The following is a 14,915-nucleotide window of genomic DNA, read 5'->3' as shown; positions in this document are numbered from 1 at the left end:
TCCCTGTCCCCAAAGGGCTCACAATCTAAAAGAAACATAAGATAGACACCAGCAACAGTCATTGGAGGTATATTGGAGAGCCAGGGTGGTGGAGTGGTTAGAGTGCTGGACTAGGACCGGGGAGACCTGAATTTGAATCCCCATTCAGCCATGATACTTGCTGGGTGACTCTGGGCCAGTCACTTCTCTCTCAGCCTAACCTACTTCACAGGGTTGTTGTGAGGGGAAGCATAAGTATGTAGTACACCGCTCTGGGCTCCTTGGAGGAAGATACATATATATATATAAAATGTACTACTACTACTACTACTAATAAAATAATACTGTGATGAATAGGGCCAGTTACTCTCCCCCTGCTAAATAAAGAGAATCACCACATTAAAAGGTGCCTCTTTGCCAAGTTAGCAGGGGTGAAAGCCAGTTGTATGAATTAAGAATGCCTTCTGTGAAGAACAACTTTCCTTTTTTCTTTTTGGTCTTGCCTGAATCTATTACCAATCAATTTCATTAGATAACCCTAATATTAAGAGAAAGGGAGATAAACTTATTTCTGTCCACTTTCTGTACACTGTGCATAACTGTATAAATCTATATCGCATCCCCTTCTTAATCACCTTTTAAAAACAAATTAAAACACTTTAGCCCTTCCTTGTATGGTGCTCAGGCCCCTGATCATTTTGGTTGTTTCTTTCTGTTCCCTTTCCAGCTCTGTGATATCCTTTTTTATATGGGACAAGCAGAACTGTATACATAGGTGGCCTTGTCATAGATTTGTATGAGGGCATTACACCCCTGACATTTCCATTTTCTATCACACCACTGACATTTCCATTTTCAATCTCTTTCCTATTAATCTCTAGCATTGAATCTTTCTTTTCCACAGAAGCTATAATTGGTTGCAGTTAAGCATCACTTAGAATCCTAATCCAAAATTAATATTGAAAGCATTAAATACACAGTTCTAATTTGAGAAGGACCACAGTACAAAGGGATAGTTAGTTAAAAAAAACTATAATGTAGATTTAGCCTTCAGTCCAAGTTCAGTATTAAATTTTAAGAGCAGATTATAACTAAATTCTATGTTTAGAAAAATGTCTGTTTAGCCAGGTTTAAAGTGAGTCAGATTCTTTTATTCCCAGATGGCCCAATTGACCTAATCCCCTTTAATCTCTCTTCATTGTTCACTCCTTGATAATAATCTGTCAAGGTACTAATCAGAAAAGCAGTTGTGTGCTGCCATTGTTAGCATGAATGAGGAGATGCCCATTCACACAATATGTGTAAGAGGAGTTCTTATAGCAGCTGAAACAAATGCCTACAACTGTTCAAAATTTGGCAAAATTTACAGTTTATTCAACATTACGAGTTTTTGGAATTTGCATTTCAGCATTTAATAGTTTATCCCAACATTTGAAATGTGAGTGCTTCCTTAATCATTTAAATTTTGACAAACATCAAACTGACACGTCACATGGTGTCACATATTGAGTGCTACTCCTTCTAATGTATCACATGCTCTCAAGCCACCTAATGGTGCAGCAGGGAAGTAACTTGACTAGCAAGCCAGAGGTTGCCAGTTTGAATCCCCCCTGGTGTGTTTCCCAGACTATGAGAAATTCCTATATCGGGCAGCAGCAATATAGGAAGATGCTGAAAGGCATCATCCATACTGTGTGGGAGATGGCAATGGTAACCTCTCCTGTATTCTACCAAAGACAATCACATGGCTCTGTGGTCGCCAGGAGTCAATACCAACTCGACGGCACAACTTTACATTTTTATCATGTACCCTAAGATGCTAAATACAGTAACATTACAGGCTAACTATCAAACACAAACACAGAACACCTCTGAATGCCAACTATCAAATATGAAATATTGTTACACATCAACTATCATACTGTCAAATATAAAATACTGAAATCAAATTTAATCAGATATCAAATACAAATGTATTTGCCAAATATTTGAATATTCAGTGAATATCCAACCAAAGTTTGTAGATAAGAACTCAGAGGAGATTTTTGGAAGCAAATTCCTTTCTGCTCTAATTTCAGCAGTTTGGGGTTGTGTTTTTTTTGGTTGTTTGTTTTTAGAGGAAGGGGAGGGAGGGAGAAAAGGTCTGAGGGAAGAGTAATGTAGCATTCCACAAAGAATCAGCAGGACAAAACACAAACCAAGGCATCTGTGTTTCTTTAGATAGGGTAGAAAAACCAAGCATTCTGTTTGGTTTTGATACAGAATGGACCTTTAGACTTTAACCAATCTTGTATAAAATGGTTAAATTCCCTACTTAGAAAACAATTCAAAACAAACTTACGATCATGGAACATCTTAGGGCCAAATAATACATTACACTAGAAATTTGTATAACAAAGCTAGATGGACCATTCTCCACTGTAATGTACACTTGGATAGGAATTTAGTAGTAGAGGCTAGTGCTCAACCCTACTTCTGCCAGCCATGTTTTCCCTGAAATCCCACAAAGCTGTGCTCCATAGGCATCCAGAAGGAGGAGCAAGAGGAGGCAGTTGGCCCCCATGGCTTGAGCCAGTTCCCATTTAATTCAATGGAGCAGACTTCGAGGGAGGGGGGTTTGCTCGCCGGAAAAAAGTCCTGCGGATGCTCATGCTGTGCTCCCCTTTTGCATGCAGTTCTGAACTCATGTTTGTGAGGTAAACATGGGTTCAGAATATGGGAGAAAGAGAAGCAGTTGGGGACAATAATTCAGGGGGAAATGGATGGCAGGAGGAGAATTATATTACCATTCTTGTTTGCAAAGTACCCCCTCCTGAGCTTCCTTTGTTATGATGAAGGGGCCAATGTTACATGCAGCTGAAGTGTAACATGTAGTGTGGCCCTTTCTCCCAGGCCCTGACACTAAATAGCTTCCCCAAACTGCTGTTTTGTCTGTTGCAGAACTAATACTTTGCAGTGGGGGCATGATTTAGCTCAGGAAAATGATGAAATGGGAAGCATTAGATATGCCTTCTTCTAAGGTCGCTGCTTCAATCCTAATTGGGCTCTTCTGCAGCTGTTTTAAAGTAACATTAAAAATGTTGGGTTGTTGATGACCAGCACATGTCATTTGGTCCTTATAATGTGGCCTTTGTACTCATTTCTGCTATTTTGAGCTTGCTCATACCCTCAAGTCCCCTCAAGTCACTGTAAGGCGTAACAGATATTCCAGCCGCTCATAGTGTTTGGACAGCTCCCCATGACTATTGTTCCATGATGTTTCTATATTTTGACAGCTGAGAATTCTTGCTCCACTGCTGGGTCTTAGAAGGTTCTTTAAAGGCCATAACCCTGATAGTGTTCATTCTAGGCTAAAAGTCTCTTGAAAACATAGCACATTCTTTATTATTTGCAGAAGTTTATGTACAGTAACAGGCAGACATACGTCCAGTTATCTCTCAAGAGTTTACCCCCATATTATTGTTGTCCAGGCACAGTATGTTATCCAATGTCAAAATAGTTTTCTTATCAAGACTCATTTTCTAAAAAATTATGAGTCTCAATGTTTGTTTAACATTGAAGGCAATATCATTACATGGATGGGAAAACTAAGATGAAGAAATATATCTTTGTTCACATAGTAGGTCAGTGGCAGAAAGTAGGTACTGAGAACCTTCTTCCAATTCTGTATCCCACCTATTATGCTGTTTCCTCTTTTGAAAGGGCCCGATACAATTGGGCTAAGTCGGGTGTCTATGCTAAATGTGACCTAGCTGGCCTGTCTTAATTAGCTATGACTAGGAACACTAGCCCCAGCCAGCTCCTTAAATGTAATATTATACTAATATTACAGTCTGGCACTGCAAAAATGATTAAAACTTGGCATAAATTACAGTTAACCACCAGCATCCTGAAGGTTCTTTTATCATGCTTGATCAATGTAGAAAAGCACTGTGTAAATTAAAATTGGAGTCTGGAATTGCTCCATTATTCTGATATGGATCTGGGACTCATTTAGTATTGTATAATTAAGAGTTGCACTCATTAAGAGTTGCATTCACCTAGTTAGGTAGTATGGTTGTTTTGAATGATGTGTAGGGTAATGGTATCATTATGGCTGCATTTAGAACTTTTTCCTATATTTTGAGCCATAGGTATCATATCATAGTCTCCTCAATCATGACTTCCTTTGTCTAGTTTGAGCCCCTGGTGGCACAGTGGTAAAACTGCTGCCCTGTAACCAGAAGGTTGCAAGTTCAATCCTGACCAGGGGCTCAAGGTTGACTCAGCCTTCCATCCTTCCGAGGTCAGTAAAATGAGTACCCAGAATGTTGGGGGCAATATGCTAAATCATTGTAAACCGCTTAGAGAGCTTCCAGCTATAGAGCGGTATATAAATGTAAGTGCTATTGCTATTGCTAGTGTGTTAATGTACATTTCCTACTCAATGTAAGACATGTACTGTTGCTTACTCAATGTACTGTTATTTTTAATGTACTTTTCTTACTCAAGACAGCACCTTGTGCCAAAGTTTTACCTATGCTATATTTTCTCCTATGTTTTCTGATTTGTACATGTTTCACACAACTAATTGCAAAAAAGCCCTTTTGCGTCTTAAATCAGCAAAAGTATCATCAGTACTAGTAAAAATCCAGCTATTTCACAGAGTGATGGCAGTGGCAGCCAGTAAGGGTGGTAGAGGGGCAGCGATGAGAGGTACCTTTAAAAGTCCTTACCAGTGATACCTCCGGCACCTGCAAGCTGCAGTCTATATTGTTTCTAAATTCTGTACCAAATTACTTTTGAGTAATGAAATAAAACTTCATTTTGAGGTTGGATGAATAATTCTCATAGGTTCTTGCACCCTCTCTTTTGCAATCAGCAGGAAAACACATATTTGCCCAAGTAAAATATGTTAAGTAGGTGAAAAATTCAAATCTGAGCTGAAAGAATGGCTTCATTATTTTAAAACTAAACACAGATTCTCTCTGTTTTCCAGAGCCACACACTTGCTGGGTCATGTTGGGTTGGAAATTTGTCAGCACTGTCAGACCATCCCTCCTCAACACCTCATCCTCCTTCTCCTTTATATTTGGGGGCAGAGGAAAGGCTGTGTTGCTTCATCTTTCCTCCAGAAGAAGTGTACACATATGAAGAATTGCCTTTTGCCGCTTGTGATTTAAAAGGGGCATTTCCCCTTTTTAATCTTGTAAGTGGCACAGGTGCTTCTGAGACTGGTGGGGGTCCCCCCCCCCCTTATGCTGAAGGCATGGCTTCAACCTCAGAAAAAAACTCTATTTCCCAGAAGCACTTGTGCCACTCATAGGACCAAGAAACAATATTAAAGAAAGGGGGGAATCCCTTTTAAATCCTAAGCCATGGCAGGCAGATCCCAGTATGCATCTAATTATTTATGTATTCATTTATTTATTACATTTTTATACCGCCCCATCCAAAGGCTCTGGGCAGTAATCCCTCTGAAGCAAAGTTGGAGCAACACAGCCTTTCCTCTGCCTCTACCTAGTCACAGGTAAAGGAGGCAGTGGTGTAGGATCTCTGCTGCAGCTGTAGGATCTCTGCTGGAGGTTGTCACAACAGCAGACAGCCTCCCAGCCCTTCCCTCTGGGAAGCTCCCTGCAGTCAGTTTTGACAAAGTTCTGTCCATTTCCAAGTTCCAACACAGGGCATGTTGGATCTGACAGTGCGCGGCAGCTCTAAAAGATGCAAAAGACTTAGGTGAATGACAAAATGCAGCAGCATTTGAGTCTCCAGGCCCTAGGCTGGCTCAAGTATTTGCTTCTGTACAGATAAGAAGAGTATAAGGGGCTTTCTGTACGAAGCAGAGTTAAGATCTCCTTGTTTAGTCTGGTCAGCTTGACCTTTGGTAAAGAAAGGTTTTTCCCCAGTTCCTGATTGTCTGCTCAGTTTGACCTCTGGCATGTTTCTGACTTTTAGCTACCAGTTTTGATCCCTGAGCGCAGACTGGTTGACTGGCTTTCCTGGTCCCAGCTTCTAGCCTTGCACTGCTACCCAAGGCTCAGCCATAAGAACAGAATGTTTTTAATTGTTAAGTGCTTTGATGTTTTAAATTATTTTAACTGTAAACCGCCCAGTTTTGGGTGGTATAGAAAGTAATAAATTAAACAAACAAACAAACAAACAAACAAACAAGAACAGCCCTGCTGGATCAGGCCCAAGACCCATCTAGTCCAGCATCCTGTTTCACACAGTGGCCCACCAGATGCCGCTGGAAGCCTACAGGCAGGAGTTGAGGGCATGCCCTCTCTCCTGCTGTTGCTCCCCTGCAACTGGTACTCAGAGGCATCCTGCCTTGAGGCTGGAGGTGGCCTATAACCCTCCGACTAGTAGCCATAGTAGTACCCTCTCAGATACTTTTAAGATGGATTCCACTTATGCCAAGCTGGCTCAGCCTGGACCATCAACGTGAATAAAAGTTGTGTTCTTTAATCGACAAGGTCTGTTAAGGCTATTAGGCATCCAGGGTGTATCTACAGTTGAGCAATCATGTGCTCTGTGCATAGGTCTCCGGGGGAGAGCCGTAGGGCTCAACCACCTTTCGCCTCCACAGTGGACGCCCCACTCACGGCAGCTGCCATTATATCACTATGACATGGTAAAATATCACCACCCAGTGTGAGCCCATTCGAGGGATAATAGGCAACAGGGCAGTTACATCATTATACTGCATTGCAGCAATATAATAGGAGGCAACTAGAAGTGGCAGTGAGTGAAGGGCCACTATAGAGGTGAGTGGTGGGGTCAGGCAATGGTGGTGGTGAGTGGGGGGCTGCTGTGGAAGCTGGTGGTGGTGAAGAGGGGACTACCATGGAGGCCATTGGGGGAGTGGGGCTGTGGCAGGTGAGCAATGAAAATGGCAGGCTGCCAAAAAATCTAGATAAGGGCTGTTGTTGCTACTCTAGTGTAACATGATAGTTAAATGGGGCCTTTGTATACCGAGGCAGTATGTAGACGGAGATGAACAAAAGAGCAGGGCTGCTGCATTTTCGTCCTTTCTGCAAACTTCCCAGAGGCTTCTGACTGCCTGATGTTGGAAGCCGGATGCTGAACTGGATGGACCATTTGGTCTGATCTAGCAGGACTTCTGTTGTGTTCTTAAGAGCCTTTGACTCTCACTGTTGTAAATTTCTTTGGAACTTTTTGGGGCACTCAGGAGAAGACAATCTTTTTCTGCTTACAGCTCAGAGCCTATTACATTACATATTTACCATTTGCTATTTAGCTCAGGTCCTCATCACTTCCCACCACACTCCATATGTGATTGAGGCAAACACATGGTTAAAAAGGAAAAAAAAAATCTGCTGCTGGCATGTCTACTTTGGCCCAGTGTGGCCTGAAATCAAAGCTCTGAAGACACTCGGGCACCCTTCCATTTCCAGGCTGAATGTCTGGCAGCCAAACCAACAATGCAGCCTATTATAAATCAGCTGAGGAAGTGGTGTAGTTAACAAGAATGCCAACTGAATGGAGCACAAAGCTCAGGCTTTCTTAACTACACTTAGGAGGATTAGGCATCTAACACAGGAGGACTGCATCTCTCAGTGACCTTGGATAGCCTATTATATGCTGGCTAATGTTAAGTCTTTAGCGCTGTTGCATTGCACTTTGTTGTGTCTTTAAGATACCTTCCCAGCTTTGGTGTGATTAAAAGATCTGTGTAGCCATGGTCTGGTGAGAGGGGAACTAAGCCTTATGAAACTTCCAGTGATTATTTGAGTCAAAGCAAGATAGTTTGTTTTGGGGTGTATCTTTGACTCAGTCCATGATTTTTTTTGCCATTGATTTCAGTGGAAAGTGGAATGCCTATTTTATGAAATAATGGCAAGAATTTAATTGTAACTAACTGCCAATCATGAGTTTTATATGCCTTAAATGTTTTATTGGTATACTTTAAAAAACAATGCTGAGTTCATCAGATATTATTATTTTTACCCTGCTCTACTTATTTGTTGGGTGGAGAACCACACAATGAAGTCACTCATATTCACATGGATCTTCAATGTGAGGAAAATGCAAAGTGTCATTCCTTAAGGGCAAGGAAACATGCCAAAAGTCTTCATCGTTTTTATAAAACTTGCAGTTGCTTTTCTGAAATGTACCTGAAATGATGCCCCATAAAAACTACCTGTAACTGTTAAAAAAAAATGATGCCCCATAAAACAACAAAGACAGCATGTCTATCAAACACAAATCTATTGGTAGTTTAACACCAACAACAACAAAATGACCATTTAAAACCAAACTCAATTTGTCATCCAACAATTTTCAGAAAGTATTATTCTGCTAACAAAAAGAATATAAGAATGGAACCTAGCATACTTCTTGAGTTATACACCTGTTCGTGAAGCATTCCCCAACTACACTTATTGAAGCTTTCTAACTGTCTTCAAGGGGGCATCCATTACACACACTGCAGTAGTCTAACTGGGAGGTTACCAGCTAATGGATGCTAGTTGCAGGTTCTTGTTGGAAATACAGAGAAGGCTCAAAAGGCAAAGCTAGTGAAAGGCATTCCTGGCCCCCACTGCCACTTGGGGGTCTAAGAACAGAGCAGCATCCAGGAGAACTGCCCAGCTCCTTATCTGCTCTTTCAGGGAGATCACATGATCCATTAATGGTAACTTCACTGCCTGACATTCAGATTAAGTTACTTAGTAGTAACTACTCAGTACTACTCAGGAGTTGCCCTAAAGGACTAATTAACTTCAACAAGACTTCAATTGAGTAATTTAGTCAGGATGTCAGCCATTATCTCCAAATCACCTACATCTCCAGCTTTCAACACTTCTGTCTTATCTGGATTCAGCTTCAGCTTTAATTATTAACTCTATTTTATCAGTTGCAGAGTGATTAGATATGAGATGTTAACAAATTCTGACTTTCAACAGTTTGTTGCAAATGCCAAAGATTATGATGGACATGTCACAACTCTTCACCGCAGTGACTTGACTGTGATGACATGCTCTGTGTTGTCCATTTGTTTTGCTTACTACTGTACTGTACGTTTCAAAAGAAACTGATTCACCCTGTTTTAGTTGCCTGACTGCTGATTAGTAATAAGGAGGAAAGTGATACTGTAGATACTCCCTTCGGTCGCCTCTATCCCATAACGTTACTTTATCAGAAAATCCCTTGACGTACCACTACAATTGATTTGTTCAAGCTTAGTATACTTCCTAGAAAGTAATGTTTTTAAAGTACTTCTGTAAATATGAAAATAGGATACATGTACAACACTGCCAATAAACAAATAACATTGCTAAGATTTTTTTGCATTTGGCTCCCTCTTCTGTACACAATGGAAACAAACCGGGGGAATGAATACATGCTCTGAATGTTTTTTTAATATAGTTACTACTTTGAAAAATTATTTGCGATGTGCTCATATAGAAGCAGGGTTTTGGGATTCTTTGGACGCTTTTTTGAAACTTACATTTTTAATATACATAAAAGCAACATTTTTATAAATATATTTTTATCCTGCCCCTTCAAAAATTGCCCAAGATGGCATATTTAGCTGTTCCTTTGTGTATTAAAATTTTCTCTAATGCTCTGTAGATAAGATGTTGGGGACATTCACATGACCTACTGAGCAGGCAGGGGAAAGGCTTCCCAAACCTTGCCTTCCCCCAGATGATCATTGCCTGCCTGGTGAGAGTACAGAGTGCTATCATTCCCACACAATCTCCACTGCTCTGGAGCAGCATGGATTATTCTGAGGCCGGAACTCATTGTCTCAGCCTCTGGTTATCCCACAGTGCACTTTGCACTGAGTTCAGTACACTAAGGGATTCCCCCCTGGCGACAGGTGCTCGAGGTGCCCATCGCTCTATCAGATGACACACAATCCTGGCAGCTGGGTTGAGGGCCTGTTTCGCACCAAGGCACCTCCAGGAACCATGTAGATCCCAGCAGTTCTTATGGTTAAGGATGTGCATGGAACCATAGAGGCATGGTCCCACGCTGGCAGGGGTCTCCCTTTAAGGGCGGGGGGTTGCACTTACCCCTCTTGCCACTTTCCCCCCACCGGCACTCTGGTTTTTTTAAATGTTTGTTGGCCAGAAACAACAAATGTTTGTTGGCCAGAAATACAGTTGCAGGGGAGTAATGGCAAGAGAGAGGGCACGCCCTCAACTCCTGTCTGTGGCTTCCAGCGGCATCTGGTGGGCCACTGTGAGAAACAGGATGCTGGACTAGATGGGCCTTGGGCCTGATCCAGCAGGGCTGTTCTTATGTTACTGGAAGTAGCGATTGCATGTGCACCCGCCACCACCATGCGCATGTATGCCACGCACATTGCACATTGCACATTGTGTGTGCACATCATGCACGCAATGCAACGTGTGCCTACAACATGCACAGTGGGTGCGCGCGCGGTGGCAGGCGCACGCACGCACGATCGCTACTCCTGGTATTTCCGGCCAACAATGGGGGCAGGGGCGGCAGGGAGGAATGCTGCCGCCCCAAAAACATTGCAAAAAAATGGAGCACCAGCGGGGGGAAAGCCGTGGGAGGGGTAAGTGCAACCCCCCCCTTAAAGAACCACCACCCCCGGCACGGGACCGCCAGACCAGGCCATGTTTGAACCGGTTCAGAGGCCTCTATAATGGTCCCCGGACAGGTTTGTGCATGTCCCTACTCATGGGCAGCCAAGCTCATGCTTGGCTGCATTACATATAAAACATCACAGCAGTCAATAAAAAGTCCAGATTGAACCTAATATAAGCAAACAATTCAAAGCATCAGCAATTATTATTTATTTTTTTAAAACCCACAATGTTAGAATACTGAATTAAAATGTGTAAACATCTTTCCCTTGGCAATGAAAGGACAAATGACACCACACTCTGTATTTCCAGATGACTCCACTCATTACTTTATGTAGATGTTAAAAAGAATAGGGACAGAGAAGAGCTGTGTAGCACCCATAGCATAACTGCCACTGTGCAGAGCAATGATTCCCTAAATACCACTTTCTGGAACTAGTGCACCAAATAATAGTGGAACCACTAGACTGCAATGCCAGAGGTGCTCTTACCCCTGGATTTCCAGACTGAAGTCTAGGGCCTCCACAGCCTCTTTAGTCTGTCCCAGGTGGTGTGGTTGCACAGTCAAGCATGATGATGTTTCATTTGCAGGGGAGGGGGGCCTTCAAAGGCCTTTAGGTCCAGATTCCAAAATTACCTAGGTGCATCTCTGCACAATGTCACCAGATCCCATCTTCATGTGCTGATCCAGAAGGCTATTATGGCCGGGGTACTGAAGTTGGCTGGAATTTCAGTTGGCTGGAATTCAGAAGGGTTAATTGCAGGGTTTAACTCTCAGTGTCTTTCTGCCAGGATTCACCCAGACTCAGAGTGTAATGAAGTCTCCTCAGTAGAACAAGTGGAGCAAGCATCAGCTGGGAGTCCCACAGAGACCACCGCACCTGAGCAGCAGCTAGAGATTGGCCCTCCTGCATAATCCCATCAGAGGAATCCAGAAACATTGGGGATCTCCTGCATCTGTACCCCTATTCTATCCTTGGAATCCCATTGCCCCTGGGAACCCAGGAAAAGAGGCAATGTCATGATTGCCAGGATGGTATTCTCTGAGAGGTTGTCAATGGATTGTAGTTTTCTCAGGAAGTCAGTGGTGCCCCACAAGTAGCTGAAAACATCAGTAGCATAAGTCCAGAGAAAGGGAAGCCATGAAGATGTATATCTTACTGTGACTATGTCAGTGCCTGAAACAATGGGGCACCCCAGGGTGCCTAGCATGTGTACTTTGCATGCATGTAGAAGATCCCTGGTCAAGGATCCTGGGGTGTGTCAGCATTAAGAAGTTGGACTCTGTAAAGGAAGTTGAGAGACAATTCTACAGCACTGTGTTCTGCAGGCTACTATTATCAGACCCCATTAAGCAAGTTCCTACACAACCCGATGAATGAATTTCCTACAAGAACAAACCTGCACTGAAACGGCCCAGGATTTTTGCCTGTTTTAGAGGCACTATGGCCTGGTCCCTCCCTGTGCTGTGTGACCCTTCCAGTAACTTGTGCTTTAAGTGTTTGTGGGCTTCCGCTTATCTAGCACCAAGAATATGAAAGCTAAATAAACATGTATATTTGCCTGCTACCGAATTCCTGATGTTGCAAATAAATTTCTTCTTCCAGTCCAAGTTGTAAATTAGAAGGAACAACTGCAGAGACAGCCATTTACTGCTTTGAGGTTTATTATTTTTTCCTTGGCTAAAGAACATGTTCTAATTGGATTGCCCAGTTTATTTCTATCTCTTCAAGATTAGGAACGTTGATGCAGCATTTCTAGTGTGGAGGCCATTTCTAGTGTTGTAGAAATGTAAACTTTGTTTTAGACTGCCCAGAGACTTGCGTTTTGGGTGGTATACACATTATGTTAAATAAACAAAACAATAAATAGTGTGGAGTTTTGATCAACCAGTTTGTTCATATATTTATTTAACTGAGTTGGAGTGAGCACTACACTAAGTTGGAGTAGATTCTTTGGTAGCAAATGAGATTTTCAATACAAACCATAAATCCACTCTCATTTGCTTCCAAAGAATCCACATTCAGAACAACAGAAACAACAGAACCAGGCGCGTAACAATGATAGGGCAAGGGGAGACAGTTGTCTGGGGGCCCCACTGCCTGGAGGAGCACCCCAGAGGCACCTCATGTGACTCCCCATTGCCCCCTGCCCAGCCCCAAGGCCCCTCAGCCACTTGCCCTCTTCGCCGTCTCTCCTGCTTGTTCTGCTGGCCGCAATGGAAGCAGCAGGCAAGCTGCAAAGAGCTCCTTTTCTCCCGCCTCTCAGCTGATCGGCGGGTGGGCGGGGCTTCCACGGAGGCCTCTGTGTAGGCCGCAGTGAAGCCTGAACTCGAGTAGGGCCCAAGGAAGCCAGGAAGGAGGAGGCAGCCAGAGTGTTCTCTGCAGCAGAAGACCCCTTGCTGCCCTGCTTAACCCAGACCAGCATTTGCCAGGTAGAGTGTGAACTCCCTTTTGTGGTTACCTTTCCCGCCCCCCCCCCCCCCCATATATAGGGATCTGCTTGCCATAGGGCTTGGATATGGGGGTGGGGGAGGAGGGACCGAGAAGTCTCTGAATATTTATTTTGAAACAGCTTGGAAAATTTGCTGACTTAAAAAAACTATCTAAAAAGTCCTATAAGTGGCTTGTTTCATGGCAGAAAATTGCAAAAACTTCTGGAACAGTATTTTATTAATTTTATTTATTTATTCATTCATTTATAAATGCACTTATGTTCAAGTTGTTTTGCAACCCAGAAGGTCTGAGTGAGAACTGTGAAGCATGTGTGGTGCTTTTATTTTATTTTTCTTGTGTGTGAACTGCTCCCCAATAACTTGCAGGGACTTCAGGGTCAATCTGGCCAACATGTGAATGCAGCACCTCCATTCCAGAGGAGATGTGTCTTAAAGGGCTTTAAAAGCCTCCTGTGAAAAACCTCCTGCAATCAAACTTGACTGAATTTGTTCAGAATTCTGAGAAAACAAACATAGGTTCACCCTGCATGGTTGAAAGTCTCCTTTGCTAATCTGCAGCGAGGGGCCCATTTTAATAATTCATCTTTCTAGTGTGTTCTAGGCATTAAAAGTAATACAAATGTATAGTACTCAATGTATATCACTATATATTGTGACGTGTGTGTGTGTATTCAGTGAAATGTATTTGCAGGCAGCATACTTATTTTGGAATATCAGACTTAAATCCTTGGGGGCCTGGGGTGTGCGGAGGCCCTGGACTTTGGGGGGGGGCCCATTTTAAAATCTTGTCTCTGGGCCCACTCCAACCTTGCTACGCCCCTGAACAGAACCCTGTACTCCATGGGTTAGAAAACCATGGGAGTGGTTGGCACCCTATGTGCACTACACCACCACTCAATCTGGGCCACCCCAGCACTCCCAAGTGCAATTAGGGAGCTGCTGAAACCTCCATTATACCTTATGGGGAAAAACCTTAAAGATGCGTAAACTTAACAATTCACCAAAAATCAGCCCTTTGCCCAATCCCTCTGCAATTTGGGTGGTAGCCTCCACCCATTAGGCACTACCACCCTACCCCACTCTTTTGGCCCTGGGACCCGTAAATCAAGTAGACGTCAGATTAGACCTTTTTGAATTGAAGTCAATGGGAGGCAAAAGGGTGGGAAATTCAGATAGACGTCAGAACTCAAAATGGAGGAGGAAGAAGGACTTAATCGGCCACAAAATGGGCAGTTCTGTTCCTTCTGTTTTTGTTTTTTTTCCTTTGTTCGTTATTAATACAGCACACTTGTCTAGTCCGAACTCCATTGCTATATCGCTACTGAATATATGGACAGTGTTTAGCAGTGATTCGATTTCTGACTGGGACTTGCCATACAACTTCAGATCGTCCATGTACAGCAGATGGTTTATTTGATGTTTTAGATGTTTGGTATCCGAGGCCTGATTATTATTATTATTATTATTATTATTATTATTATTATTATTATTATTATTATTTCTTGTTTACACAATCAGACAGGTGTTATTGACTGGTTTGTTTTATTCAGACATCGAGTCCTTCCCAAGGACCTGGGATGGCTGAATTTTATCATCAATACCGGTAGTTATTATAGATATCGTCGCAAAATATAGGCTGTTCCCAGTAAAGTTGCTTTTTGTAATTGGCTGATGGTGATTTCTGTGGCCCCTATGGTGTTGAGGTGCTCTTCAAGTTGTTTTGGAATTGCACCTAGGGTGCCAATTATCAATGGGATTATTTTGGTCTTTTTCTGCCACAGCCTTTCAATTTCAATTTGTAGATCTTTGTATTTGGTGATTTTTTCTGTTTCTTTTTCTTCTATTCTGCTACCCCTGGTATTGCTATGTTGATTATTTTAACTTGTTTTTCTTTCTTCTCGACTACATTGTATTGT

The sequence above is a fragment of the Hemicordylus capensis genome, chromosome 1 (genome assembly GCF_027244095.1).
Source record: "Hemicordylus capensis ecotype Gifberg chromosome 1, rHemCap1.1.pri, whole genome shotgun sequence".
Lineage (NCBI taxonomy): Eukaryota > Metazoa > Chordata > Lepidosauria > Squamata > Cordylidae > Hemicordylus > Hemicordylus capensis.
Note: the sequence above shows the minus strand (reverse complement) of the source record.